General features: G+C 46.4%; 1 protein-coding gene and 1 long non-coding RNA gene across 9 annotated transcripts in view; one reads left to right on the top strand and one right to left on the bottom strand.

Moving 5' to 3' along the window:
• The window catches only part of LOC127574546 (zinc finger protein 521), a 491,122-nt gene that overhangs the window by 340,479 nt on the left and 124,651 nt on the right, over positions 1-25,992 (bottom strand). The gene's annotated exons all lie outside the window — the stretch shown is intronic.
• LOC127574564 (uncharacterized) lies at positions 22,305-24,064 on the top strand. The gene is made up of 2 exons (XR_007956924.1): positions 22,305-22,403; positions 23,793-24,064. It is a non-coding gene; the product is annotated as an uncharacterized LOC127574564 (long non-coding RNA).

Consider the following 25,992-nt stretch of genomic DNA (forward strand, 5'->3'; position numbering starts at 1 on the left):
AACAGGCCCTTCAGCCCACAATGTCGTGCTGAACTAATCAAATTAGTACTCAAATGCTAATAGAACTAATCCCTTCTGCCTACACAATGGCCATTATCCCTCCATTTCCTCTACATATCTGCCTATCTAAGAGCCTCTTGAACGCCACCTTCCTGTAATGGGGTGACCAGTACTGAATGCAATACTCCAGAGGCAGCCAAACTAGAGTTTTATAAAGCTGCAGCATAACTTACTGACTCTTGAACTCAATATAATTACACTAATACTTCCTAGCAGGACAACAACTATTCACCACTTGCCAAGATGATTCCAGGGATAAAGGACATTGGTTGCATGGATGGACTGGATAAAGCTGGGGAGATCCTCACTGGAATAAATGAGATTGACAGGAGATCTGATGGAGGTATCGCAAGCCATGAAGAGTATTGAGAGAGAGAAACTGTTCCCATTGGTGGAGAGAGTAAGATCCAGGAGATAGCGAATGGATGTGATTGGCAAAAATTATTTCATACAGTGAGTACTTAAAATTTGAAATGGCTTCCAAGGGGAGCAGTAGAGATGGATTCAACTAGTCATAGAGTAATGCAGCACAGAAAAAGGCCCATGCCGACCAAGATGCCCATCTAAGCTGGTCTCATTTACAATTGTAGCTTCATAAAGGAGCTGGGTAGGTATCTACGGGCTGTGGAGAGAGGGCAAGGAATTCGGACTGGAGACACAACTGACTGCGGATGCTCGAATCTGGAGCAAAAAACAATCTGCTGGAGGAACTCAGCAGGTCAGGCAGCATCTGTGGAGGGAAAGGGATGGTTGACATTTCGGGTTGAGACCCTGCATCAGGACTGAAAGTGTAGAGAGAAGATAGCCAGTATAAAGAGGTGGGAGGGAGGGGTGGGTAGCTGATAGGTGGAACCAGACGAGAAGGGGACGATGGTTGAATTCGCCCACTTTTGGTAATTCCCACACCCCCCCCCCTTTCCCACATCCACCCCCCCACCACGTTTCTTCTCTTCTTCCCTTTCCCAACCTCTCTTTTGTTTCTCTCTCTCCTTCCCTTTGACCCATCCCCCCGTGGATCTGCTCTCCCCTCCTCCCCCGCACCTGCCCATCACTATCTCTTACCTGCATCTACCTATCACCACCCTGTACCCACCCCACCTCCCCTCTCCTGTCCACCTATCACTGCTCTGCTTTTCCCTCCTATATATTGGGCTTCCCCTTTTCCTATCTTCAGTCCAGAAGAAGGGTCCCGACCCGAAACGTTGACCGCCTGCTTTTCTCCACGGATGCTGCCTGGCCTGCTGAGTTCCTCCAGCATCATCGTGTTTTTCATCTAGATTCCAGCATCTGCAGTCCTTTGTAGCTCTAGGGAGATGATGGCTGGATTGAACCAGATGGGTGGGGGTGGTGGAGTGTTGAGACAGAGGCTTGTATGTGATAGGTGATAGGAATGGAATAGGCTGGATTGGTTTTACATTGAGTCACATCGACCCAATGGGTACAGTGCTGTAACCATCCTATGATTCACTAAGCATATTTATCAACAATTCTGATGACAGGATAGAAAAGTCACAGAGTATAGAGTCTTACAGCATGGAAACAGGCCCTTCGGCCCAACTTGTCCACGTCGACCAGGGTGTCCATCTAAGCTGGTCCCATTTGCCCACATTTGGCCCATATCCCTCTAAACCTTTCCTATCCGTGTACTTATCCAAATGTTGTTACTGTACCTGCCTCAACCACTTCCTCTGGCAGCTCGTTCCATATACCCACCACCCTCTGTGGAAAGAAGTTGCCCCACAGGGTCCCTTTTAAATCTTTCCCTTCTCACCTTAAACCTATGACTTCTAGTTTTTGGTTCCCTGTCCCTGGGAAAAAGTTTTAAAAGTTTTCTGCTGAGACAAAGATAGTCGTAAGCAGAGTAGGTGAATGCATTAAATTACTGAGATACAAATGTAAAATCCACAAACCTAGGGAAACAATGAATCAACTCCTTTGGACCCAAAAAGAACAGAAAAAGGCATCCGCTGTGTTTAAAAAGCCAGCAATAGAGAATGTTCAACTAGACTCAAGAGTCCAGTGCACAGATTGCTGTAACGTTATGGAGGTTACAGTGGTTAAACTCCAATTATATGAAGCTCTGGTTAGACCACACACCTGGAAACTGTTCAAAGCCCTAGCATGTAAACAGAGGAAGGATATCAGACTTAGTGTAGCCCAGAATGACATCTGGTTTCCAGGTCCTGAATTGCAGAGGGAGGGTTATACAGTTGTTCTTCATGGAACTTCAGAGGTGAGTTGGTGATTAGATTAAAGTTTTCACGGGATTACTTTGGACCTGACAGGATAGAGAGAACAACAAGCGATTTCCATTGATCGGAGAGTCTGGGACACAGGGGTGGTGTGCAGAGTCCAGGAGTTGAGGAGTGAGGTTATACAGCACGGAAACAGGCCCGTCGGCCCAACTGGTCCATGCCAACCAAGATGCCCATCCAAGCTAGTCCCATTTGCCAATGTTTGGCCCATATCCCTCTAAACCTTTCCTATCCATGTACCTGTCCAACTATCTTTTAAATGTTGTTAATGTACCTGCCTCAACCACTTCCTCTGACACCTCATTCCATATACGAAGCATCCTCTGTGTAAAGAAGTTGCCCTTCAGGTCCCTATTAAATCTTTCCCCTCTCACATTAAACCTGTGCCCTCTAGTTCTTGATTCCCCAACCCTGGGAAAAAGACTGACTGCAGTCACCCTATCTATGTCCCTCATGATTTTATACACCTCAAGGAAACCCTTCTTCATTTCCTGCTGCTTTGGTAAAGCAGCCAACATAATCAAAGACCCCACCTACCCCGGACATTCTCTCTTCTTCCCCCTCCCATCGGGCAGAAGATACAAAAGCCTGAAAGCGCGTACCACCAGGCTCAAGAACAGTTTCTATCCCGCTGTTATAAGACTATTGAACAGTTCCCTAGTATGATAAGATGGACTCTTGACCTCACAATCTACCTCGTTATGACCTTGCTCCTTATTGCCTGCCTGCACTGTACTTTCTCTGTGACTGTAACACTTTATTCTGCATTCTGTTATTGTTTTACCCTGTACTACCTCAATGCACGGTGTAATGAATTGATCTGTATGAACGGCATGCAAGACAAGTTTTTCACTGTATCTCGGTACATGTGACAATAATAAACCAATTTACCAATTTAGTTTACCCCTCAGTCTCGTACGTTGCAAAAAACTCAACTTGACTTGCTTGACTCCCAGACCACTGGAAGTTGTTAGTCCTTCTCTCTACCCCATCATGCTGAAATAATCCCTTGAAAACTTTAATCTATTCACCAACTAACCTTCTAACTTACATAGAGTACAACCGTGTAACCATCCCTAGCTCTGTGGGGAGAAGTAGGTCAGGGAGTTAGCTTACGGATCAGAGTTCTCATCATTGAGAGGTGGAACAGGTTGGTGGGGGTGGAATTGTCTCCTCCCTGTGTCCCATACTCTTGCAATGCTCTCTGCAATGAAGCTAAGCATGCCATTTACCTCCAACTGCTTGCTCTAGCTACATGTTAACTTCCTGTGTACAAGGATCCCTCAGCACTAACACTGCTCATTTTCTCTCTGTTTAAACCATATTCTGTTTTGCGGTTCTTATCCTGTACCTGATGTCTCTCTGGATACCGCTCACAACTCACTTCCTCACTGGGCTTTGCGTTAATAACAAGCATGGATCTTGCTCTCTATGCAGTCAACGCCATTGTATGTTAAATATCCGAGACCTGGGCACTGTGTAAATCATGGAGTCATACAGCAATACAGCACAGATACAGGCCCTTTGGCCCAACCAGTCCATGCCGACCATGGTGCCCACCCAGCTAGTCCCAATTTCCTGCATTCGGCCCATGTCCCTCCAAGCCCTGCCCCTCCATGTACCTATCCAAGTGCTTCTTAAATGACCCTGTTGTACCTGCCTCACCCACTTCCTCTGGCAGCTCGTTCCATATACTCACCACCCTCTGTGTGAAAAGATTGCCCCTCAGGTCCCTTTTAAATCTTTCCCCTCTCACCTTAAACCTATGCCCCCTAGTTTTGGACTCCCCTACCCTGGGGAAAAGACTGTTACCTTCCACCTTATCTCTGCCTCTCATAATTTTAAACACTTCTATAAGGTCGCCCCTCATTCTCCTACATTCAAAGGAATAAAAGTCCGAGCCGCAAAGTCTGCAAAGTTACAGCCTGATCATTTGAAAGTTATTGATTTAGAATTATAGAATTGCTTAGCACAGGAACGGGTCCTTTTGGCCCAATTCATACATGCCACTGTGATGTCTACCTGCACTAATCCCATTTGCCCACATTAGGCCCATATGCCTCTATTGGTATTGGTATTGGTTTATTATTGTCACTTGTACCAAGATACAGTGAAAAACTTGTCTTGCACACCGATCATACAGGTCAACTCATTACACAGTGCAGGTACTTTGAGTTAGTACAGAGTGCGTTGAACTAGTACAGGTAAAAACAATAACAGAGTACAGAGTAGTGTCACAGCTACAGGGAAGTGCATTGCAGGTAGACAATAAGGTGCAAGGTCACAACAAGGTAGATTGTGAGGTCAAGAGTCCATCTCATTGTATAAGGGAACCGTTCAATAGTCTTATAACTGTCCTCTACACCTTTCCTATCCAAGCACGGGCAGTCCTTGGGTTATGTCAGGGTTCCATTCCTGAGAAATGGCCATAAGCTGATTTCTCCATAAGTCAGTGTCTGTCTTCTATAGGTCACCATATTGTATTGCTCTACATACACTTGCTATAATCCTTTCATTTTATTGAATAATCACCCCAATACTACCCATAATTAAACTGATGGTCATTAATGAGTACTATGAAACATTTTACAGTAAACAATTTATAGTAAAAACATTACTACTAGTGCGAAAAATGATTTTAAAAAGTATGGGAGAATTTGCATAAAGCAGGATTTCCATAAGTCAGGTTATTCGTAACCAAGGGAGCTCCTGTACCTGTCCAAATATCTTTTAAAGATTGTAATAGTACCCACCTCTACCACTTCCTCTGGCAGCTCATTCCGTACACCCACCACCCTCTGTGTGCAAAACTTACTCCTCAGGTCTCCTTTACATATCCCCCCTCTCACCTTAAACCTGAGCTCACTAGTTCTAAACTCCCCCACTCTGGAAAAACACCTCTGACTATCTAATCTATCTATGACCCCCAAAATTTTACAAGGTCACCCCTTAGCCTCCAATGTTCCAGTGAGAATAAACCCAACTTATCCTTATAACCACAGCCCTCCGTTCCAGGCAACAGCCTGCACTCTCTCTGTTGCTACCATATCCTTCCTGTAGTGTGACCAGAACTGTACACAATACTCCAAGTGTGGCCCAACCAATGTTTTGTAAAGCTGCAACATGACTGTCCCAGTTCTTATGGTCAATGCCTCAGCCTCTGAAGGGAAGCAGATCAAATGCCTTATTCACCACCCTATCCATCGGTCACCACTTTCAGGGAGCTATGAACTTGTGCCCCAAGTCCCTCTGCACATCAACGCTTCTAATGGCCCTGCCAATGTCTCCTTTCTGTCCTACCAAAATTTGACTTCCCAAATCACCTCACACTTGTCTGAACTAAATTCCACCCGCCATCACTCCGCCCGACTTTCCAGCTGTTCTATGTCCTTAGACAGCCTTCCTGGCTATCTATGACTCCGCCAATTTTCATGTCATCTACAGACTTACTAATCAGACTGCCTACGTTCTCAGTCAAGCCATTTATATGTATGACAAACAACAAAGGTCCCAGCACCGACCCTGTGATACACCACTGGTAGCAGACTTCCAGTGAGTAAAACCACTCCACCACCTCCCTCTGTATCCTAATCACTCAGCCAAGTTTGGATGCAGTTTGCCAACATTTCAGAAACAACGTTTCAGGAACAGCTTCTACTCCTCCGCCAGCAGATTTCCAAATGGTCCATGAACCCATTAACACTACCTCGTTATTCTTTCTTTTGCACTATTTATTTATTCTTGTGACTTATGATTTTTATGTTTTTATGCCTTTGCACTGCATTGCTGCCGCAAAACAACACATTTCATGACATACGTCAGTGACAATAAACCTGGTTCTGATTCTCCATTCGATCCCATGTGCCTTAACCTTCTGGACCATCCTATCATGTAGGACGTTGTCAAAGGTCTTACTGTAGTCCAGGTAAACCATGTCTACCATGCTGCCTTTCATCAACTTTCTTAATTACCTCCTCAAAGAAACTCAGTCAGGTTTGTAAGACACGATCTCCCCTGCACAAAACCTTACCGACTCCTCCTAACAAGTCCCTGCTTTTCCAAGTAAAGAAAAATCCTGTCCCTCAGAATCTTCTCCAACAACTTTGCTACCCCGATATAAGGCTCACCAGCCTGTCGTTTCCAAGCTTGTTCCTACTGCCCTTTCTGTCCAAGGGGACAACACTAGCAATCCTCCAGTCTTCTGGTATCTCTCCTGTAGCTAACGAAGATGCAAAAATCTGTGTCAAAGCCCCAGCAATCTCCTCCCTTGCATCCCTCAGCATCCTGAGATGGATCCCGTCTGGCCCTGGGGATTTATCCACCCTAATGTGCTCCAGTATTTCTAACACTTCTTCCTTTTTGACCTTCAGTGCTCTGTCCATTAAACCTAAATTCATGTTAATTAAGACCGTTGAGAATTTTTAGAAGATTAGGAATGGTAAAAAATTAACATCAATTTTAATTTTAATAATAGAATACCAATATTTTACTTTTTTTCAAATTAATTGATTTTGGTTAAAGGCTTTAAATTATTTTTAAGTGCTGTTTTAATTTCTTTTACATTTTAATAGTTTTTACATTTTTAATGGTCTCATTATTTTTTTAAAATGGGTTTTGAAGTTGTCCCGATGTCAGAGGCAATATTATAAGCCCCTATTTTAACCTTATGCTGCAGACTTAGGGCACAGAGTCAGGGTCATGCCGCACTGAAACAATTCCGTCAGCACATCGAGTGTGCACCAGCCATCGAGCACCTATTTGCACCAATCCAACTTTTAACAGCTGTAAAGCACTTTGGGACGTATATCGGTGGAAAGCATTCCATGGACAGGGATGTCTTTGTTCTACAGTCACAAAGTCATACATAGACTATAGAACAGTACAGCACAGGAACAGGCTCTTTGGCCCACAATATTATGCCAACCTAATTAAACTAGTAATTAAACGCCTAACTAATCCCTTCTGCCCAAACAAGCCCATATTCTTCATTGAAAGCAATGATTAAAACTGCTTGCTCTGCCCATCAAACTGCACATCCTGGCTACATAGGACACAGAACAGTAGTCACAAAGTCATACATAGACTATAGAACAGTACAGCACAGGAACAGGCTCTTTGGCCCACAATATTATGCCAAACTAATTAAACTGGTAATTAAACACCTAACTAAACTAACCCCTTCTGCCTGCACAATGTCCATATCCCTCCATCCTCTGCACATTCATGTGCCTATCTAAGAGCCTCTTAAACACCTCTATCGTATCTGCCTCCACCACCACCCCTGGCAGCAAATTCCAGGCACCCAACACTCTCGGTGTGAAAAACCTACCTTTGAACTTACCCCCGCTCACCTCAAATGCATGCCCTCTAGTATTGGACATTTTGACCAGTTGTCTGTTCTATCTGTGCCTCTCATAATCTTATAAACTTCCATCAGGTCTCCCCTCAGCCTCCGATGCTCCAGAGAAAACAACCCTGGTCGGTACAACCTCGAGTATTCTGCGGGCTGTCCCCAGAACACTCGACGCAAAAGATGCGTTTCACTGTGTTTCGATGTACATGTGACTAATAAAGATATCTTATCTTATCTTATTTTATAGTACATGCTCTCTAATCCAGGCAGCATCCTGGTGAACCGGTTTACCTATTAATAGTAAACTATTATAATAGTGTTATATTGGTACCTATTACCTATTATAAATATTATAAACCCCTATTTTAACATTCTGCCTTTTATCATTAGGGCACAGAATCAGAGTCATACCACACTGAAACAGTTCCTTCAGCCCATCAAGTGTGCACCAGCCATCATGTACCTATTTGTCCCATTTCTACATATATCCCAATTTTTAATAGCTGTAAAGCATTTTGATATATGTTGTACAGTTGTAAAACATCCCATGGATAGGACAGTCTTTGTTCTACAGTCACAAAGTCATAGGCCATTCAGCCCATCCTGTCCGTGCTAATCATCAGGTGCTCATCTGTACTAATGCCAGTTCTGTAGACTTTCTTCATCTTAATCTGTCAGACTAACCCTTGATTCTTCTCTTCCTCATTCAGTTGTCCAGCCTCCCTTTAAATGCATCTAATCGGCTTAGCTCAACCACTCCCAAAGGAAGTGAGATTCACATGTAGTCATAGAGTCATACAGCATGGAAACAGGCCCTTCGGCCCAACTGATCCATGTTGACCAAGATCCCCATCTAAGCTGGTCCCATTTGCCCACATTTGGCCCATATCCCTCCAATGTTCCCGTGGAAACATTCTCTGCATCCATTCAATCATAACCCTTCATAAGTTTATAAAATTATGAGAGGCATAGATAGACAGCTGGTATCTTTTTTCCAGGGTAGAGATGTCTGATACTAGAGGGAATGCATTTAAGATGGGAAAGTTTAAAGGAGATGTGCAAGGTAAGTTTTTTTTACACAGAGAGTGGTGGGTGACTGGAACGGGCTGCCAGGGGTGGTGGTGGAGGCAGATACGATAGAGGGGTTTATGAGGCTCTTAGATAGGCACATGGATGTGCAGGGAATGGAGGGATACGGATCATGTGCAGGGAGAAGGGATTAGGTGTCATTAGCTTAATTTGTTCAGCACAACATTGTAGGCCGAAGGCCCTGTTCCTGTGCTGTTCTGTGTTCCATTAATCTATCACCCTCAGCCTTCCTTCTCCAGAGAGATCCACTTGTCCCCGATCGATGTCACAGTGTGAAACCCAGAAAGGGAGGGCTTTGATTCCAGATCATCAACCTGAAACACTACATCTACATTTATCCCTCCACAGACACTGCCTGACCAGCTGAGCTTTCCCTGCATTTTCTGTTGTTATTTAAGCCCCAGCAGTGAATTGGGAATAAAAATATCTTAAAATTAAAAAAAATAAAATACCGCAGAGGCTGGAAATCTGAAATAAAAGTAGAAAATTACTCAGCGGGTCAGGCAGCATCTTATAGAGTCATACAGCACAGAAACAGGCCACTTGGACCACCATGTCAATGTCCTCTGTTACCCACCCATCTATATTAATCTGATGAATGCATGCAGTCTTTTTTCTGGGGTTGGGGAATCAAGAACTAGAGCGCATAGGTTTAAGGTGAGGGAGGAGAAATTTAATAGGAACCTTAGGGGCAACTTTCTCACCCAGAGGGTGGTCAGTATATGGAACGAGCTGCCAGAGGGTGTGGTAGAGGCAGGTAGAGGTGCAGGTTCTGTGGTCGCCTCACTACAGGAAGGATGTGGAAGCCATAGAAAGGGTGCAATCAAGGATGCTGCCTGGATTGGGGACCATGCCTTATGAGAACAGGTTGAGTGAACTTAGCCTTTTCTCCTTGGAGCAACGGAGGATGAGGGGGGACCTGATAGAGGTGTATAAGATGATGAGAGGCACTGATCGTGTGGATAGTCAGAGGCTTTTCCCCAGGGCTGAAATGGTGGCCACAAGAGGACACAGGTTTAAGGTGCTGGGGAGTAGGTATAGAGGAGATGTCAGGGGTAAGTTTTTTACTCAGAGAGTGGTGAGTGTGTGGAACGGGCTGCCGGCAACGGTGGGGGAGGCGGATACGATAGGGTCTTTTAAGAGACTGTTGGATAGGTACATGGAGCTTAGAAAAATAGAGGGCTATAGTAAGCCTAGAAATTTCTAAGGTAGGATCATGTTCGGCACAGCTTTGTGGGTCGAAGGGCCTGAATTGTGCTGTAGGTTTTCTATGTTTCTATGTTTCTATAACACTTAAAAGGTAATTGGACAGGTACATGGATAGGAAAGGTTTAGAAGGTTACAGGCCAGACGTGGGCAAATGGGACGAACTTAGATGGGCATTTTGATCGGCATGGACCAGATGGGCCGAAGGGCCAGTTTCCGTGCTGTACACCTCTGTGACTGTATTTACCAGCCATGCCAATTCAAGTGCTCATTTCGATAAATGTTGTGAGAGTCTCTGCCTCCGTCCCCTCCTCCATTCCAACAATTCCCTGGGTGACAACAATTCTTCCTCGGATCCCCTCCAAACTTCTTGCCCCTCACTCTAAAATTATGCCCTCTAAATTTAGGCAACCCCTGTGGTGTGAGAAACAGGGCTAATGTTTCAGGTTGATGACCTTTCCTCAGAACTCCTCCTTCGACACAGGTTCTTGGACCTGAGACGTTAACCCTGTTTCATCTTCCACATACAATGCCTGGAGCAACACACAAAACAATAGAGGAACTCAGCGGGTCAGGCAGCATCTGTGGAAGGAAATGGACAGTTGACGTTTCGGGTTGAGACCCTTCATCTGGACTGAAAGATAGAGGGGAGAGATCCGGTGTAAAGAGAGGAGGGGAAGGGGTGTGGCAGGAGCTGGTGATTAGTGTGGTTGAAACCAGATAGGAGAGTGATTCAGAATCAGGTTTATTATCACTGACATATGATGTGAAATGTGTTGTTTTGTGGCAGCCGTGCGGCGCAAAGACACAAAACCTTTAAATTACAAAAATAAATAAATAGTGCAAAAGAGGAATAACGAGGTAGGGTTCATGGGTTCATGGACCGTTCAGAAATCTGATGGCGGAGGGGAAGAAGCTGTTCCTGGATCGTTGACTGCGGGTCTTCAGGTTCCTGTACCTCCTCCCCAATGATAGTAACGAGAAGAGGGCATGTCCCGGATGGTGAGGGTCCTTAGTGATGGATGCTGCCTTCTTGAGGCACCGCCTCTTAGAGATTAGTATTGGTATTGGTTTATTATTGTCACATGTACTGAGGTACAGTGAAGAACTTGTCTTGCATACTGTTCATGCAGATCATTTCATTACACAGTGCAGATACATTGAATCAATACAGAGTGCATTGAGGTAGTACAGGTAAAAGCAATAACAGAGTGCAGAGTAAAGTGTCACAGCTGCAGGGAAGTGCATTTCAGGTAGACAATGAGGTACAAGGTAGATTGTGAGGTCAAGAGTCCATCTCATCGTATAAGGGAACCGTTCAATAGTCTTATCACAGTGGGGTAAGAGCTGTCCTTGAGCCTGGTGGTACGTGCCCTCAGGCTCCTGTATCTACTGCCTGATGGGAGATGAGAGAAAAGAGAATGTCCCGGGTGGGTGGGGTCTTTGATTATGTTGGCTGCTTCACCAAGGTAGCGAGGGGTACAGACAGAGTCCACGGAGGGGAGGCTGGTTTCCGTAATGTGCTGGGCTGTGTCCACAACTCTCTGCAGTTTCTTGCGGTCCTGGGCAGAGCAATTCCTGTACCAAGCCGTGATGCACCCAGATAGGATGCTTTCTATGGTGCATCGATAAAAGTTGGTGAGTGTCAAAGGGGACATACCGAATTTATTTAGCCTCCTGAGGAAGTTGAGGCGCTGGTGAGCTTTTTTGGCCCTGGCATCTACGTGATTTGACCAGGACAGGTTGTTAGTGATGTTCACTCCCAGGAACTTGAAGCTCTCAACGTTCTCGACCTCAGCACCATTGATGTAGACAGGTGCATGTACACCGCCCCCTTTCCTGAAGTCAATGACCAGCTCTTGACCAGGGGAGGTAGCCAGTGAAGGGAAGTGATACAACACCTGTCCTGCTGAATATCTACAGCATTTTCCAGAACTAAAGTAAACAATTGACTTAGGAGTAAAAAAAAACTTCACACACTTACTGCAGTTATTGCAAATCTGTGCAGTCGGTGTCAACAACCAACTCCAGTCTAAGACCAGAGAAGATATCCCACCACATCTATCATGCAGTTGGCCTAGATTCAGCCCAGCATTCTTGGAAGCACAACTCATTTTATCATGAAAGTAATAGTTTTTCAGACATTCACAGGAAGAGCCAGCAGTCCCAGCGGAGACTTGCCAAGGTTAAAGCTCGGTGGGAATTAACAAGGAATGCTTTCTTTTAAACTGATCGAGGCCTCTGCACTACAGTAGCCAATCTGCCATGACTGACCTCACATCTCTGGTAACCAAGGCTTAATCTCCTGCACTGCACTGCCAGGGAAACCCCGGGGAAGCTGTCATCACGGTGTCAAAAAAATCTGTGATAAAAACGGAACGGGGAAAGTTGGGGATTAAGTGAGCCGTGAGTCTCAGAGGAAGGGGGAGCAGGGGCAGGGAGAAGGAAGGGGTGGAAAGCAGGAGAGAGGGGATGACACATGGATGGTGGTGCAGGATGGAAGAAGTCTGGTGAATAACAGAAGGTGAGAGGGGAAAGATTCAATGGGAACCTGAGGGGCAACTTTTTTACACAAAGAGTGGTATCCGTGTGGAACGAGCTGCCAGAGGAAGTGGTTGAGGCAGGTACAATAACAACTTTTAAAAGACAGTTGGACAGGTACATGGATTGGAAAGGTTCAGAAGATTATGGGCAAATCAGAGCTGGGCTGAGAAGTGGCAGATGGAGTTCAATCCGGAGAAGTGCGAGGTGGTACACTTTGGAAGGACAAACTCCAAGGCAGAGCACAAAGTTAATGGCAGGATTCTGGGCAGTGTGGAGGAGCAGAGGGATCTGGGGATCCATATCCACAGATCACTGAAAGTTGCCTCACAGGTGGATAGGGTAGTTAAGAAAGCTTATGGGATGTCAGCTTTCATAAGTCGAGGGATCGAGTTTAAGAGCCGTGAAGTAATGATGCAGCTCTACAAAACTCTGGTTAGACCACACTTAGAGTACTGTGTCCAGTTCTGGTCGCCTCATTATAGGAAGGATGTGGAAGCGTTTGGAAAGGGTGCAGAGGAGATTTACCAGGATGCTGCCTGGTTTAGAGAGTATACATTATGAGGAGAGACTAAGGGAGCTGCGGCTTTACTCTTTGGAGAGAAGGAGGATGAGAGGAGACATGATAGAGGAACAGATAGAGTGGACAGCCAGCACCTCTTTCCCAGGGCACCAATGCTCAATACAAGAGGGCATGGCTTTAAAGTAATGGGTGGGAAGTTCAAGGGAGATATCAGAGGGAGGTTTTTTACCCTGAGAGTGGTTGGGGCATGGAATGCGCTGCCTGGGGCGGTGGTGGAGGCAGGTACATTGGTCACATTCAAGAGATTGTTAGATAAGCATATGGAGGAATTTAAAATAGGGGGGGTATATGGGAAGAAGGGGTTAGGTAGTCTTAGGCGAGGTTTAAAGGTCAGCACAACATTGTGGGCCGAAGGGCCTGTATTGTGCTGTACTGTTCTGTGTTCTATGTTTATGTTATAAATGCTGGCAAATGGGACTAGCTTGGATGGGGGACCTTGCCCAGCAGGAACCAGTTGGGCCGAAGGGCCTGTTTCTGTGCTGTATAACTCTAAGAAATGTATGAAGCGTATGAAACAGAAGGTGTGAATTGTGAGGGGGTGGGGGTGGGGGTGAGGAGAGACATGGGGCGTAAATGGGAAGAAATGAACAAGATCTAAATTCACCAGGAGGACAGCGAGAAAAGCGACTGGAAAGGCCACAGGAATTCACCCATTCATTGCTCATATTTAGAGAAAGAGAGTGAGAAGAAGGTGGCAGAGTGGCGCAGTGGGTAGAGCCGCTGCCTCACAGCGCCAGAGACCCCGGTTCGTTCCTGACCTCCGGCGCTGTCCGTGTGGAGTTTGCATGTTCTCCCTGTGACCGCGTGGGTTTCCCCCGGGTGCTCCGGTTTCCTCCCACATCCCATAGAACACTGCAGCACAGAAAACAGGCCATTTGGCCCTTCTAGACTGTGCCAAAACTTTATTCTGCTAGTCCCATTGACCTGTCCCAAAGACGTGTTGGTCAGTAAGTCAACTGGCTGCTGTCAATTGCCCCCTGTGTGTAGGTGAGGGTAGAATCTGGGGGGAGTTGGTGGGAATGTGGGCAGAATGAAATAGGATGAATGTAGGGTTGGTATAAATAGGTGGTTGATAGTCAGCATTAAGTCAGTGGGCTGAATGGTCTGTCTCTGTGCTATGTAATTCTATAATTCAAACAGAGATATCACTGAAACTCAAACATTCTTACAGGTCTCAACAGGGCAGATGCAGGAAGGATGTTTTCGGTGGCTGGGGTCTCCAGAGCCAAGGGTCACAGTCTCAGAATAAGGGCTCGGCCAATCAGGACAGAGATGAGAAGATATTTCTTCACCCAGAGGGTGCTGACTCTGTGGAACTCTCCAGCAATAAGGGCTGTGGAGGCTCTGTCACTGAGTGCCCATGTGACAGAGGCCAACAGATTTCTGAAGGGAATCAAGAGGGGTTAGTGACAGAAAGTGGTGCTGAGGTAGAAGATGAGCCGTGAATGGTGGAACAGTCACGAGGGGCTGAATGGCCTGGTCCTGCTTCTGTTTCTTACATTCTCGTGCTTTTTCAAAATCACTTCTGCAACCTGACCTGCAACGTTCAAAGAACTAAACACATATATCTCCGGATCTCTCTGTCCCTGTACCTCAGTGACAATCCTGCTCTCTGCTTTGTTTTGTCTTTTATTCTTGGTAATTTGGTAAATTAGTTTATTATTGTCACCTGTACTGAGGTACAGGGAAAAACTTTGTTTTGCATGCCACCCATACAAATCATTTCATCACATCAGTGCATTGAGGTAGTACAAGGGAAAACAATAACAGAATGCAGAATAAAGTGTTACAGATACAGAGCAAGTGCAGTGCAGGCAGACAATAAGGTGCGAAGTCACGACGAGGTAGACTGTGAGACCTTTATTGTACAAGAGGTCTGTTTAATAGTCTTACAGCAGTGAGATAAAACCTGTCCCTGAGCCTGGTGGTGTCTTCAAACTTCGTACCTTCTGCCCACCATTCTGGGGTGGGAGGGGTCTAAGATTATGTTGGCTGCATTCCCGAGGCAGCAGAAAGTGTAGACAGAGCCAATGGAGGGGATGCTGGTTTTCACAGTGGACTGGGCTGTGTCCACAACACTCTGCAGTTGGTAAATTCCACCTACCACCCATTCCACCACCTTAAATCTGCCAACAACTATTCCTCTCCTCTTCACAGTTCCCTTGCCCCCAGGTTCTGGGTCATGTGCAAAGTTGAGGCCAAGTCATTCATAAGTCTTAACAAAAGCGGTGGTCCTCATACCAATCCCTGGGGAACTCCTGCCAATCCAGAAGCAACCGCCACTGCTTTCTATTTCTTGTTATTTACCCAATTTTCTAACCTTGCTGCTACAAGGCCCTTCTGTTCCAAGGGCTTTAATTCTGAGCTTATTGTATGGAACTTGAATAATCAAATGCCCTTTGAAAGTTCCGATATACCACATCAGATTCATTTCCTTCATTGCCCTTTGTTACTTCACTAAAACTCTCTGTCAGGTTAATTGACACGATTTACCTTTAACAAATCCATTCTACCTTTCCTGAATTAATCCACACTTATCCAAATGACTGTTAATTCTCTCCCTGATTATTGGTTTTCTGACTTACCCCATCGCCCAGGTTAAACGGACTGGTTTGTAGTCATCGGGTTACTTTGGACAAGGGGTGTAACATCTGCACGCTTTTACTTTCTAGGCACCATCCCAAACCTATGGGTGTTTGGAAGATAATGGCCGTAACCTCAGTAACCTGGGATGCATCCCATCCAGCCCACATTTATCTACTTTAAACGCGGTTAACTTTTTTACCACCCCTCTTTATCCATAAGACATAGGAGCAGAATTAGGCCATTCAGCCCATCGAGTCTCCTCTGCCATTCAATCATGGCTAATTTATTTTTCCCTCTCAATGCCATTCTCCTGCCTTCTCCCCGTAACCCTTAACACCCTAACGAAACAAGAACCTATCAATCTCGGCTTTAAATATACCCAGTGACTTGGCCTCCACAGCCGTCTGTGGCAATGAATTCCACAGATTCGCCACCCTCTGATTAGAGAAATTCCCCCTCATCTCTGTTCTAAAAGGACGTCCCTTCATTCTGAGGCTGTGCCCTCTGGTCCTAGACTTTCCCACTGATGGAAACATCTACTCTATCCAGGCCTTTCAATATTCGGTAGGTTTCAATGAGATCACCCCCCATCCTTCTAAACTCCAACGATCCCAGAGTTATCAAACACTTCTCACACTTTAACCCTTTCACCCCGGGATCATTCTCGTAAACCTCCTCTGGACCCTCTTCAACGCCACCACATCCTTCCTTAGATATGGGGCCCAAAACTGCTCACAACACTCCAAATGTCGTCTGACCAATGCCTTATAACCAAATGCCTCCATTTTAGCCCATTCAGAATGTCAACCAAATCCTCCTTTGCTGAGACTCCAGTAGCATCCTCTCCCTTGGTGAAGACCGAGGCGCCCATTTAGGACCTTACCCTGTCCTCTCCTTCTCCTTTCTGGTCTCTGATTGGCCGCACTTCCCCTCTTACCTTGCCCCTGTTCATTTGCCTATTGAATATTTTTGGATTCCTTCATTTTGTTGCCAGCTTCTTCTTTCGTTCTCGCATTGTTTCTGTTACTTACTTGTCGACTTAGCCTCAGAGCCTTTCGTAATAGTCTGCTTCTCACTTGTGTTAACAGCTTGTGAGTTGTCATATCCTCCGCCTTCCTGCTCTACTTTATCTTTAGGTTCTCCCAGAAAGATGGGGCCATCATTCCCTGACCCTGGACTAAAGGAACGTACCTGGACTGTATCAACAAACCATCTGCTGGAGGAACTCAGCGGGTCGAGCAGCATCTGTGGGAGGAAAGGAACTGTCGACATTTCAGGTCGAATCCCTGCATCAGCATCTTTCAATTCCTCTCTCCCCAGAGAGGCTGCTCAATCCACTGAGTTCCTCCAGCAGACTGTTTGTTGCTTTAGATTCCAGCATCTGCAGTCTCGTGTGTCTCCAGTGCACAGAGACTGCAGCTGAAAAAAAATCTCCCCATTAAAAGCCTCCCATTGTTCAATTACAGTTTTCCCTCACAAGCTTTGATTCCAACTTACCCAGGCCAGAAAAGTTCTCCTCCCACTGATATAGGTCCTTCTCCAATCGACTATACCACTTCTGTCCATTTCCCCAGCTATTCTAAGCTTTATAATATTATGATCGCTGTTTCCTAGATGTTCCCCCATTGTTACACGTTCTTCCACTCTGGGTCATTTCCCAGAACCAAGTCCAGCAATGCTGCCTTCCTCACTGGGCCAGAAGGATCAAGTATGTTCTTCAGAAACCCTGCCCTTCCTTTGCCCCTTATGTCACTACTACCACAGTCAATATTTAGAGAGCTGAAATCCCCCACTATCACTACTCTAGGGCTTTTGTGCAGCCCTGCAACTTGCCTGTTAATTTTCTTTCAACATCCTTCCTAGCTGGTGGCCGATAAATGGTCCCAATAGTGCAATCACACCTCTGCTGTTGCTACACAGATGGACTCTGCCCTTGATTGTTCCAGGATATCCTCTCCCTCCTGCCTCAATATTCTCCTTAATCAGTGCTAGTGAGGCCACACCTGGAGTACTGCCACAATTTTGGTCCCCATGTTGACAAAAAGATATATTGCCATTGAAGGCAGTCCAAAAGAGATTCAGGAGGCTAATTGTCCTACCATGGGTGGCTTATGAAATGGGATCCAGAACTATAGTCTAGCCGACTACTCTATTACTCTCTGTATTCTTTGAAGTTGAGGAGAATTAGCGGTGATCTTACTGAAACACAGGGGGATGACAATGGTGAGATGTTTCCACTAGTGGAAGAGTCCTGAATGAGGGGCAGAAGTTTACCAGATTAGGGGGCAGTCATTTAAAACTGAGGCATGTAGGAACTTTTTCTCACAGAGGGTGGTGAACCTCTTGAATTCTCTACCCCAGAGGGTTGTGGAGGCTGGGTCATTTGGGTATTTAAAGAGGAGGTAGATATAGTTTTGTAAGATCAGGGAATTGAGGGGATGGGGAATTGGCACAGGAGATGAGGCCTGGGGCAGGTCAGCCATGATCATATTGAATGGAGGGACAGTCTTGAGGGGCCGAGTGGCCTACTCCTGCTCCTACTTTCTTATGTTCCCTGCTCTATCTTCCACGAACACTTTGTATCCAGGTTTACATTGAACTCCTTTCTATGTCAGGTCACCGTTACTGATCTCATTTTAATCCTAGCACCAACCTCGTTTAATATACTTACATTTACACACATGTATCCTAAATCTATCTTTGACTTTAGGGACCCAAGAGACTGCAGATACTGGAATCTGGAGCAACAAACAATCTGCTGGAGGAACTCAGCAGGTCAAGCAGCATCTGTGGGGGATAAGGGGTTGTCGAAATCTCAATTCTGATGCCGAAATGCCGACAATTCCTTTCCTCCCACAGATGCTGCTTGACCCGCTGAGTTCCTCCAGCATATTGTTTGTGGGTCTAACTTAGACCATGTCTGGTCCTGGCTAAAAACTTTCTATTTCATCTTACAGTACGATTTATCCTCCTGATTCTTTTTGCACTTCCCTTCTTAATGCTGCCCCTTGCCAAATCATCTTTGCCTCCCTAGAGAACTAACAAACCTCTTTGTGAGGATGTCAGTTCCAGCTCATATTAAGATGCAATCCATTCCATCTGTATGGGTCTCACCTCCCCCAGGACTAGCCCCAATGTCCCAGAATTCTGAAGTCCTCCCTGCTTCACCATCTCTTCGAGCCGTGCATTTATCTGTGGTTGTCTCAGGGGAGGCACAGTGGCGTAGCGGGTAGAGCCTCTGCCTCACAGCTCCAGAGACCCGGCTTCGATCCCAAACCCGGGTGCTGTCTGTGTGGAGTTTTCCCTGTGACCACGTGGGTTTCCCCCGGTGTGCTCCGGTTTCCTCCCACATCCCAAAGACATGCGGCTTGGTGGGTTAATTGGGGCACTGTAAGTTGTCCCTAGTGTACAGATGAGTGGTTGAATCTGGGGAGAGTTGATGGGAATGTGGGGAGAACAGGGTACAGGTGAAGTCAGTGGGGACTGGAATTGGTCTGTGAGCCAGCATTCACTCAATAGGCCGAAAGTCCTCCTTCTCTGTCATAAGGAAATATGGTCCTCCAATATGTATACTTCCTGGCACAGGAAGTAATCATGAGATTACTATCGTAGGGGTGGTAGCCAAAGCCAACAGCAGTAAAACCAGATGTGGATAATCCCAGTTCCTTGCTAGGAGAGAAGGATAAAGTATTCAAAGCACTAATGTGGAAAATTGTGTTGACGGGAATCCAAAAACCGAAATACTGCAGATGCCAGAGATCTGAGGTAAAAACAAAGCAAGCTGGGAGCACTCAGCAGGTCGGGCAGCATCAGTGCAGAGAGGAGAAGAGTGCACGCTTCAGGCCGATGACTCCTTTTCGCCACCGGGAAAAAAGTTCACATGAAGCGAGACTAGAGTTGCAAAGGCAGGGAGGAGGGGCAGCGAGGGCTGAGAGGGGCGTGCTGTGACAGGGCGGAGATGTAGAGGGAGAGAATGATGTGAGAGATGGCGGTCGTGAGACCAAGTGGTGAAGAATAAAAGATGATGGTCCTACAGTCACACAGCACAGAAACAGGCCCTTTGGCCCAACTAGTCCATGCTGGACAAGATGCCCATCTAAGCCAGTCCCATTTGCCCGCATTTGGCCCATATCCCTCTAATCCTCTCCTATCCATGCACCTGTCCAAATGTCTTTTAAACGTAACTGCATCTGCCTCTATCACTTCCTCTGGCAGCTCGTTCCATACACCCACCACCCCCTGTGTGGAAGAAGTTGCCCCTCAGGTCTCCTTCAAATCTTTCCCCTCTCACCTTAAACCCATGCCCTCTAGTTTTAGACTCCTCTACCCCGGAAAAAAGACTGTGACCACCACCTTATCTATGCACTTCATGAATTTATATACCTCTAAAAGGTCACCCCTCAGTTTCCAATGCTCTGGGTATATAGGAACACAAGAAAATGGGATTAGGTAGGCCAAAGGAGACACAAGGGAGACTGCAGATGCTGGAATCTGGAGCAACACACAATCTGCTGGAGGAACTCAGTGGGTCAGGCAGAATCTGTGGAGGAAAATGGACAGTCGACGTTTCGGGTTGAGACAAAGCCCCTCAATCCTACCCCACCTTTCAATAGGACCTGCCCTTTACCTCATCTCCTCTGAGCGAGTTCCCCCTTCTTCCAAAATGTATCTACTTCCTCTTTAAGTAGGTAAGCTGGTAAAATTGTTTATTATTGTCACATGTACCGAGCTACGGTGAAAAACTTGGTTTTCATGCCATCCACACAGATCGTTTCACTAGGAGGAGGAGGGGAACGACATCTGAAATTACCAGAGATGGAGAGGGAGGAATTCTTTTCTCTCTCAATCCCATTCTCCTGCCTTCTCCCAGTAATCCTTAACCCCCTTCCCAATCAAGAACCTATCAATCTCTGCCTTAAATACACCCAATGAGGCCAAGTCGAGGTGAATGTGAAAACACAGTTCTAGAGTGGGCTTTGCAAATCCTCTACAACCTCTAGTTCTTGATTCCCCACTTGGGGAATCAAGAACCACTGGGCATAGGTTTAAGGTGAGAGGGGAGAGATTTAATAGGACTCTGAGGGGCCACTTTTTCACCCAGAGGGTGGTGGGTATATGGAACGAGCTGCCAGAGGAAGTGGCTGAGGCAGGTACACTAACAGCATTTAAAAGGTACTTGGACAGGTATGTGGATAGGAAAGGTTTAGAGGGATATAGGTCAAACGTGGGCAAATGGGACCAGCTTAGATGGGAATCTTGGTCGGCATGGACCAGTTGGGCTGCAGGGCCTGTGACTCTATGACTATGACTCTTAAGTCACAGGGTGCATTTAAGGCAGAGATTGGTAGGTTCTTGACTGGTAAGGGGGTTAAAGGTAACGGGGAGAAGGCAGGAGAATGGGGTTGAGAGAAAAATAGATCAGCCATGATTGAATGGTGGAGCAGATTCGATGGGCCGAATGGCCTGATTCTGCTCCTATACCTTATGGTCTTTTGGCCTATTGTTAACAAACATGTCTACAGTGCAATCCCTTCACCTATGTCATTGATGCTGATTGATGAAGGGTCTTTGACTCTGTTCCTCTCCACAGATGCTGCCTGACCTGCTGAGTATTTTCAGCACTTTGTGCTTTTTGTTTGATGCAGACTGTAGATAGTTGAAGCCGCTCTCTTCCAAGTAACTCTTGAAAGGAAGGCAGTGGAGTTACCCCATTACCTGACCAATACTTGCCCCTCGGAAGCACTAGTCTGAAGCAGACTGTCTGGCCGTCTATCACTGCTGTTGGTGGGACCTTGCTGTGTACATATTGGCTGCTGCAGGGTTATGGGGAGTAGGCAAGAGAATGGGGTTGAGACAAAAAAATATCAGACATGATTGAATGGCAGAGCAGACTTGATGGGCCGAATGGCCTAATTCTGCTCCTATATTTTATGAAATATAGAGCGCTGGAGCTGTGAAATCTACTGTTGGAATAGCTGCTTATCTGAAACTGTAGAACTGTGTTTTGCGAGCAAGCTGGAAGTCCCAGCCTTCGACACGTTGGGGAGTTGAGTCACCACCCTCGGATGTTTCCTGCAGTCCTGGGATGATCAGGAAGCCGCCAGCATAAGCACACGATGTGGAAAAACACAACCCCAGCCTAACTCCACATGTGCAGTGTCAGGCCAGCAGGGGAATTGTTGGCTCCTGGGACACACCCTGCCCAGATTCCCAGAAAATGATCTGCCCCACTGCACGGTAGGTTTGACCTCACACAGGAGGCCCTGGGGGTCCGAGGAGGGGAAATGCCAGTTGGAGTTGGGGCCGGGAGATTCCAAACCAGGACTTAGCAGCTGTGTCAAATGCCAGTCAGCAACACAATCCTCTAATCCCCTCCGCCACAACTTGAAAGCAAAGGATGGTGGATTTTCCAGTCGCGACAGACTTTAGCCCTTTTGTTTGACCTGTGCAGGCCACTTTCAAAGCATTTAAAAAATTTAAATCTGCATAATATCTCATTTAACTTTTAACTGTTCAACCAACAGATGTTTCCTATACGATACACACATGGCCCCTTAGGGCAGATCCTCTTCAGTAAAACCAGTCATTCAGTATTTTAAATAAACACTTTAGCATTATTTATGCTTCTCAGGGACAATGGAAGTTGTGCAGAGCTGTGCACACACTGCCTCAGAACGCGAGGCAACCTTGTCGAGCACAGGAGCTAATGGGTCCCAAACAAAATGAAAAGGTAAGGCTGAGCCTTTCTTCCAGTGTTAAAAACTCACCCAGACTCTGCTGCCTGTGTGTTCCAACTCAGAGGGAGTTCTGTTCACACATCTTCTTCTGGAGTGGTCACTCGGGAACGAGGGTGACTTGCATCCACCCCAGTTCTGTGGGGTTCTGACCTGACTGATGAGGTGGATGTGAGACCCAGAGATTTTCCCACAGATGGGGCAGGAGGGTTACATGGAATACTAAACTAATATGTGGAGTGGGTGTGATGTTTCATGAGGGAAAGTTGGAGACACTAGGCTTGTATCCACTGGAGTTGGACTTGATTGGGAGGGGAGCGAGAGAGACAGACAGACAGACACTCAGAGACAAAGAGAGAGAGAATGAGAGAGAGAGAGAGAGAGAGAGAGAGAGAGAGAGAGAGAGAGAGAGAGAGAGAGAGAGAGAGAGAGAGAGAGAGAGAGAGAGAGAGAGAGAGAGAGGTGGGAGGGGGAGGGGAGGGAGAGGCAACACAGTGGCACAGCAGGTATAGCTACTGCTTCACAGCGCCAGAGACCCGGGTTTAATCCTGACCTATGGTGCTGTCTGTGTGGAGCTTGCATGTTCTCCCTGTGACCGTATGGATTTCCTCCAGGTTCTCTGGTTTCCTCCCACATTCCAAAGACATGCAGGTTGGTAGGTTAATTGGCCAATGTAAATTGGCCACTGGTGTGTAGAATCTGGGGAGAGTTGATGAGAATGTGAGGAGAATAAAAAATGGGCTCAATAGAGGATTAGTACGAATGAGTGGTTGATGGCCAGCATGTGCCTGATGGGCTGAAGGGCCTGTTTCTCTGCTGTATTTATCTACGACTCCTATTGAAATAGTTCTGAAGGGTCTTCACAGGGTGGACATAGAGAGTCTTGGTTCCTCTTGTGGGAGAGTCTAGAGCCTGGGGGTCACTGTTCAATAATAAAGGCTGCCCTCCCCACCAATGACAGCATCTACAGGAAGCATCAAGAAGGCGGCATCTATCATCAAGGATCTCCACCATCTGAGCCATACCCTCTTCTCGCTGCTACTGTCAGGCAGGTGACACAGAAGGCTGAAGTCCCACACGGTAGTGTAGCGGTTAGTGTAACACTATTACAGCGCCAGCAACCCGGGTTCAATTCCTGCTGCTGCCTGTAAGGAGTTTGTACGTTCTCCCCATTTCTGCGTGGGTTTCCTCCGGGTGCTCTGGTTTCCTCCCACATTCCAAAGACGTACGGGTTAGGAAATTGTGGGCATGCTATGTTGGCGCTGGAAGCGTGGCGACACTTGCGGGCTGTCCCCCAGAATACTTTACATAAAAGATGCATTTCACTGTATGTTTTGATGTACATGTGACTAATGAAGATATCTCATCTCATCTCATCTCACCAGCTTCAGGAACAGCTACTTTCCTACAACCATCAGGTTCTTGAACCGACCTGCACAACCCTAACCCCACCTCAGCAATGGAACACTACAGACCACCTCTTGCACTGCCATGGACTTGTCTCTGGTTGTGTGTTTTTGCCTTAAGGCCTTCTTTTGCACAGTCTTTATTTTTCACTGTCTAGCGTAATTTATGCCTGTGATGCTCCTGCAAGTGTTTCATTGTACCTGTACCTCACTGTACTCGTGCACATGACAATAAACTCAACTTGACTAAGGCAGAGGTAAGGTGAAACTTTTTCTCAAAGAGGGTCCTGAGTCTTTGGAACTCCTTTCCTCAAAGGGTGATGGAAGCAGGATGTTGCTACTACAAAGGCAGGGGTAGATAGATACTTGATAAGCAAGGGGATGAAAGGTTACTGGGGTTCTGTCGCCAGGTGAAGATGAAGTTCTAGTCAAATCAGCTATGATCTTATTAAATGGTGGAGCTGGTCATTGATTTTGGGGAGCGGGGTGGAGTACACGCCCCTGTCTGTATCAACGGTGCTGGGGTGGAGATGGTTGAGAGCTTCAAATTCCTAGGTGTACATATCACCAACAATTTGCCCTGGTCCAGCTTCGTGGATGCTGTGGCCAAGAAAGCTGACCAGTAATTCTACTTCCTTAGAAGGCTAAAGAAATTCAGCAAGTCCCTGATGACCCTCACCAGCCTTTACAGGTGCACCACAGAAAGCATCCTATCTGGATGCATCACGGCTTGGTACGGCAACTGCTCTGCCCGGGGCCATAAGAAACTGTAGAGAGTTGTGGACACAGCTCAGCACATCATGGAAACCAGCTTCCCCTCTGTTGACTACATCTACACTTCCCACTGCCTCAGGAAAGCAGCCAACATAATCAAGGACCCCTCCCACCACGGACATTCTCTCTTCTCCTCCCCTCCCATCGGGCAGGAGATACAAAAGTCTGAAAGCACGTACCACTAGGCTCAAGGCCAGCTTCTATCCCGCTGTTATAAAACTCTTGAACGGACCTCATACACTAAAAGGTGAACTCTTGATCTTCCAACCTACCTCGTCGTGGCCCTTGCAACCTTATTGTCTGCCTGCACTGCACTTTCTCTGTAGCTGTAACACCATATTCTACATTCTGTTTTCCTTTTTACCAACTCGATGTACTGATGTATGGAATGATCTGTCTGGATGGCATGCAAATTTTTCACCATACCTCAGTACAGATGACGATATTAAACAAGTTCTAATTCTTAATTCATACATTTGTATGTTTAAGGAGATGACGTCTCCAGCCCTGTAATTAACGGGTGCTCCCAACACACAAATTTACTGTAATGTTTCAAAGCGTCTGTTGCCCATATGCTCCCCTGGATGAACATGTTCCTCAGTTCAAGGTCACCCACTGCTCCCTCTGCCTGGTTTTGCTTGTCAGACAAGCATCACATGTTAATCCCCAATTCACTCAAATTCGTACACACACATGCCACAGCACATTGGAGCTGATAGCCATTGGTCTACGGCCATTTGTGTCATCTGTCTTTTCTTGGAGTAAAGCGGATATATCAGGAGTTCAAGTTCAAGTTTATTGTCATGGGCATACATGCCATGAAAATTAGCTTTTTACAGCAGCAGCACAGTTCATCACAAACGTGACAAGTCTAAGTTAACATGCACTCAAATTAACAAAAAGGGCACATCCAACAGCCCTGCGATCGGACAGAAGGAACTTTGTAACAACAACAACTTGCACTTACACAGCACCCACAATTGAGAAAAACACCCCAAGCTGCTTTGAAGGAACGTCAACAGATAAGGCAGACAAAAGAGGGTCAGTGAGGGAATTCCAGAGCTCCTGATGGAGATTAAGAAGGCAAACTTGGAGGAGCACAGAGGTCTTGTAGGGTAGGAGGAGATGACAGAAACGCAGGAGGGGTAGGGAAAAGGCAGCAGAAGAAAGGGAAAACGAGGTTGTTGCTGAGAATTTTTTGATCGACGTGTTGCCCATTCAGGTAACAGGGTGACACCGGGGTCCAGAGACAATGGGGACTGGGTCGTGTGAGGACATGAGCACAGTTTTGGACCCCTCACCTAACAAAAGGATGCAGTACCATTGGAGGCAGTCCAAAGGAGCTTCACCAGGTTTATTGCTGGGGTGAGAGGGCTGTCGTATCAAGCGAGGTTGGGTCTGTATT

This window comes from Pristis pectinata, chromosome 9, assembly GCF_009764475.1.
Source record: "Pristis pectinata isolate sPriPec2 chromosome 9, sPriPec2.1.pri, whole genome shotgun sequence".
NCBI lineage: Eukaryota > Metazoa > Chordata > Chondrichthyes > Rhinopristiformes > Pristidae > Pristis > Pristis pectinata.